Genomic DNA, 6,000 nt, shown 5'->3' on the forward strand with positions numbered 1-6,000 from the left:
TTGCAAGGCTGCAACTTGGTCCTCTCTTCACTCTTTTTTAAAATTCTATAAATTTGACATTTTGGCCTCAGCTGAGGTCGCTTTTGGGAGAAAGGTTCTTCAAGCAGTGGTGCCTTCAGTTTAGGTTTCCTGTCTTGTCCCTCCCTTATCATCTGTGTACTATAGCTTGGGTATTGATTCCCAACAGTAATTAATGATGATCCGTGGACTCATCGTGTCATTAGAAAGAAAACAAAATTTATGCTTACCTGATAAATGTATTTATTTCTTGACACGATGAATCCACGCCCTGTATTTAAGACAGGTTGTTGATTTGTTATAAACTTCAGACACCTCTGCACCTTGTTGCTTCCTTTCTCTCCTTTACTTCGGTCGAATGTCTGGGGTGGGAGGGAAGGAAGGTGATATTTAACAGTTTTGCTGTGGTGCTCTTTGCCACCTCCTACTGGGCAGGAGTGATATTCCCAACAGTAATTAATGATGATCCGTGGACTCATTGTGTCAAGATAGAAAGAAATTTATCAGGTAAGCATAAATTTTGTTTTATCAAATTTGATTTGTTCTCTTGATATTCTTTATTGAAAGCTAATCCTAGGTAGTCTCATATGCTAATTTCTAAGTCCTTGAAGACCGCCATTTGACAGATTTTCACAGCTAGAGCTCGTTAGTTCTTGTGTTTTATATAGATAACATTGTGCTCACCCCAGTGTAGTTAACACCAGACAAGCTTGGGTGCAAAGTCCCTGAAAGCTGTGCGGCTTTCTGTGAGTGCTGATGAGCACCAAGAGCTGTGAGTTTTGCAGGGTCATAGGATGTGTACCCAGTCTGGTTTGATAGTACAATCCATTTCCATGTTTTGTATTTGTTTAACAAAATTACTAAGTTCGTGTGTCACTCTTGTTTGTATCTGTGTGTTTGGTTAAAGGCATGCATATGGCTGTAGGTTAGGGACCCAGGGAGGAAGAGACCTTGACATGGTCCTGGGCCTATCCCCATTTGGCTAAATGCTATGACTAACTACTATTTTGCTTTTAATCTAGCTGTGTGCTTGCAAAAGAGTGCCAGACTTTCTATGTGTTGTGTGAATATTTTGTTGTTGTTGTAGTTTTCACTATATGAATTGCACCCAGCCTTGCCTGAGGTTAACTGCCTGAAAGCCGTCTGTAAGTGCTGGTGAGTACCAAGGGCTGTGAGTTTTCCACGGCCATAGGATATATATATATATTTATTATTTTATTTTTTTGTATGTATAATTCAGCCATCATGATAAAACAATGTTCCATAATGTTTTTTGATCTAGCTTAGTGTTTGTCTGTTCTAATATTGCACTGCGATTGTGTCACCCGGGGATAATGGAAACATTTGTTGCCTTCAAGAGACCATTCACCTTGGCCAACCTATACAATAGTTACCAGGGGAAATACCTTCTCCAGAGGGGGCATGGACAGAAATAACCACTCCCATTTTACCTATCTAACCCTTACCTGAGCTTCCATCCTTATTCCTAGTTCTGTCCATCATAGGATGGACAGGGCTAGGTCCCTCTCTGGATCCTACCTGGTAAGTTACTGTGGAGACTGGTTGGCTTGCTGTTCCCGCCATGGCTGCTTACACTTTCCTTTCGGCTGGGGCTTTTCCGGGTGGTAGGAGGCATGCTCTCTGTACCCCATTGCCCTGTTGGAGCAAATTAGCTCTTACAATCGTTCCAGTGGGCACTGCCATGATAGGTCCCGAAGGGAGATTTTCATCTGGCGTAGGGTGATGATGTAAGAGCACACAAATGCACATATAAGGGGTATGTTGCTGAGGCCTTGTATGCCTAGTGTCTGTCTCATACCATTTTGAGCCTGAACATTTAAAGGAACTAAACTCATTTTTTTATGATTCAGATAGAGCATGCAATTTTAATCTACTTTCTAATTTACTCCTAATATCATTTTTTCCCGTTCTCTTGCTATCTTTATTTGAAAAAGAATGCATCAACGCTAAGGAGCCAGCTAATTTTTGGTTCAGTACCCTGGAGAGCACTTGTTTGGTGCTGTCCAATCAGCAAGGACAACCCAGGTTGTAAAACCAAAAATGGGCCGGCTTCTAAACTTACATTCTTGCTTTTCAAATAAAGATAGCAAGAGAATGAAGAAAAATGGTAATAGGAGTAAATTAGAAAGTTGATTAAAATTGCATGCTCTATCTGAATCATGAAAGAAAAAATTTGGGTTCAGTGTTCCTTTAAGAAGTCCACCGATCAGGAAATATTTATGCATTTGGCAGATGCCTCTCTGTAAGCAAATTGCTTGATTTACAGATGGATTCCCCGGAAACTCCATGCAAATCCCAGGATGTAAAGGATCAGATGCCCAAGGATGTTTGGTAAGTTTATTTTCATTTCAGGGCTGATTTCTATCTTTTGTAATTTATGAATTCATGAAATTAGATAAACAGTTTGTTTCCTTGAGAAGTCTATTGTGGGGTTCTGTGATTCGCCTTTACATGTGGATTCACCTATTACTTGTTTATATAAAAGAATGCTATTTCCTTCAGAAGATTCTGGGGATTACATAATGTTATGGATAAAAAGCTGAAAGCTAGGTCTCAACTTTTGAGCAATCTCCTTCTCAATCTAATGAGGAACAAGTATCTGATTTTCGTCAACTCCTCACCTTCTATTCTGGAGCTATGCATGCTTTTTTAAGTCTTAATGCCTGTGGTATGGTGGCTGCTAATCTAGCAAGGTGGGCATTGTGGCTGAGATTGTGCGAAGCTGATTCCTTATCAAAACTCAATCTACTTAATTTGCCCTTTGATACTCTGCTTTTTGGAAAGAAGCTTGAATATTAATTCACTAAGAGTACTGGATATAAGAGTCATTTCCTCCCTCAAATTACTAGACAACAAAGGCAAGCCTCTGGCTATTTTAAGCATTGTGCTTAAGCTAGTTCTTTCAGAAACTCTTAATTTAAAGAATCCTTTCACTCCAAGCCTTGGAAGTCCCAGTCAGCAACAAGAGGCCAGGGGCATGGTAAGTCCATTTACTCTTCTACTCTACTGCAGTAATAGTGGGAGCTCGACATTTCAGGGATGCCTGGGTGGGTACATGTAATTCCAGATTTATGGGTTGTGGATATTGTTACTATTGTTTTTTTGTTTTGTTTTTTTAGAGTTTCACAAAAAGCCCCACAACTGTCATTTTGTTCAATATTAGGTTCCAATGGATGACAAGAAGTAAAGTTCCAATATGTGTGACACATGCATGGGGCTCAGGTTATTCAAGAGGTTTTTCATAAAATAAAAAGCTGATTTTACTCAGATTGTGCCTGATATCGAAAAAGGACAATCTCTAAATCAGCTTCTATAACCTCACAAATTCAAGATGGGGGTCTCTGCTTACGGTGATACCTCTCATTCCCAAAGGTTAATTTCTAGTTTCTATAGACCTGCATTTTTCTCTATATGCCTATCCCCCCAACTCCCTATTTCTATCTTTCCCTCCCCACTCCCTATTCCTCTCTACCTCCCTATTTCCTTATCTCTCTCCCTCCCTATCACCCTATTCCTATCTCTCCATCCTTATCTCCCTATTCCTATCTCTCCCTTGCTTTCTCCATATTTCTCTCCCTCCTTATCTCGATCCATCCCTATGACCCTGTTCCTATCTCTCTCCTTATCTCTCTCCTTCCATATCTCCCTCCCTCCATAACTCCATATTTCTCTCTCTCCCTCCTTATCTCCCTATTCCTATCTCTCCATCCTTATCTTTCTCACTCCCTGTCTCCCATCTCTCCCTTCCTAAATCTTTCTTTGCCCATCACTTTTGCTCTTCCCATCTTTCTCCCTATCTCTCTCCCTATCTCCCTATATATATTTTATATATATATATATATATATATATATATATATATATATATTATATATATACCTTATATATATATATATTTTTTTTTTTTATATGTATATGATATATATTTTATATATATATATATATATATATATATATATATTTCTCCTGTTAAGTGTAGTCAGTCCACGGGTCATCCATTACTTATGGGATATTAACTCCTCCCCAACAGGAAGTGCAAGAGGATCACCCAAGCAGAGCTGCTATATAGCTCCTCCCCTCTACGTCACACCCAGTCATTCTCTTGCACCCAACTAATAGATAGGATGTGTGAGAGGACTGTGGTGATTAAACTTAGTTTTTTATATCTTCAATCAAAAGTTTGTTATTTTAAACGGCACCGGAGTGTGTTGTTTTCTTCTCAGGCAGAATTTGAAGAAGAATCTACCTGAGTTTTTTGTATGATCTTAGCGGACGTAACTAAGATCCATTTGCTGTTCTCGGCCATTCTGAGGAGTGAGGTAACTTCAGATCAGGGGTCAGCGGGCAGGTTCACCTGCAAAGAGGTATGTTGCAGTATATTATTTTCTAAGGAATGGAATTGACTGAGAAAATACTGCCAATACCGATATAATGTAAGTACAGCCTTGAATGCAGTAGTAGCAACTGGTATCAGGCTGATATGTATGTATGTTTACACTTCAGTATTCTGGGGAATGGCACTTCACTGGGAAAATACTGTATGCATATAACTTTTAGCCTAACTTGCAGTGTGAACGACTAGCAGCAGGCTTTTAATGACATTTCATAAGTTAGATTTTAAACGTTTGCTGGCATGTTAAATCGTTTAATTATCTGAGGTACTTGGTGAAAAATTGTTTTGGGCGTTATTTTCCACATGGCTGTCGTTTGTTTTAAATTAAAACAGTTTACTGAGCTTCCCTCACTGTTGTATTGTGGGTGGGAGGGGCCTATTTTGGCGCTTTTACTACGCATCAGAAATTCAGTCACAGTCTGCCTTTTCTCCCTGCATGATCCAGGACGTCTCCACAGAGCTCAGGGGTCTTCAAAACTTGTTTTGAGGGAGGTAATCACTCACAGCAGACCTGTGAGACTGTGCTTTGACTGTGATAAAAACGATTATATTTTCAATTGTTATACGTTTTTTCTGATATTAAGGGTTAATCATCCATTGCTAATGAGTGCAATCCTTTGCTAAATTTATGCTTTTACTGGGAAAATTTGGTTTATATAACTAATCCGGTTCATTGTTATTCAACTGTCATAGTTTTTCTGTGCTTCTTAAAGGCACAGTAACGTTTTCCATATTGCTTGTAAATTTAGTTGAAAAGTATTTCCAAGCTTGCTAGTCTAATTGCTAGTTTGTTAAACATGTCTGACACAGAGGAATCTCTTTGTGCAATATGTTCAAAAGCCAAGGTGGAGCCCAATAGAAATTTATGTACTAATTGCATTGATGCTACTTTAAATAAAAGTCAATCTGTACATGTTAAACAACATTCACCAGACAACGAGGGGGAAGTTATGCCGACTAACTTGCCTCACGTGTCAGTACCTGCATCTCCCGCTCAGGAGGTGCGTGATATTGTAACGCCAAGTACATCAGGGCGGCCATTACAAATCACTCTACAAGACATGGCTAATGTTATGACTGAAGTTTTGTCTAAATTGCCAGAACTTAGGGGTAAACGAGATCACTCTGGGGTGAGAACAGAGTGCGCTGATAATGCTAGGGCCATGTCTGATACTGCGTCACAATTTGCAGAACATGAGGACGGAGAGCTTCATTCTGCGGGTGACGGATCTGATCCAAATAAACTGGATTCAGACATTTCAAATTTTAAGTTTAAGCTGGAAAACCTCTGTGTATTGCTAGGGGAGGTGTTAGCGGCTCTGAATGATTGTAACACAGTTGCAATCCCAGAGAAAATGTGTAGGTTGGATAAATATTTTGCGGTACCGACGAGTACTGACGTTTTTCCTATACCTAAGAGACTTACTGATATTGTTACTAAGGAGTGGGATAGACCCGGTGTGCCTTTCTCACCCCCTCCTATATTCAGAAAAATGTTTCCAATAGACGCCACCACACGGGACTTATGGCAAACGGCCCCTAAGGTGGAGGGAGCAGTTTCTACTTTAGC

Source organism: Bombina bombina, chromosome 1 (assembly GCF_027579735.1).
Source record: "Bombina bombina isolate aBomBom1 chromosome 1, aBomBom1.pri, whole genome shotgun sequence".
NCBI classification, from domain to species: domain Eukaryota; kingdom Metazoa; phylum Chordata; class Amphibia; order Anura; family Bombinatoridae; genus Bombina; species Bombina bombina.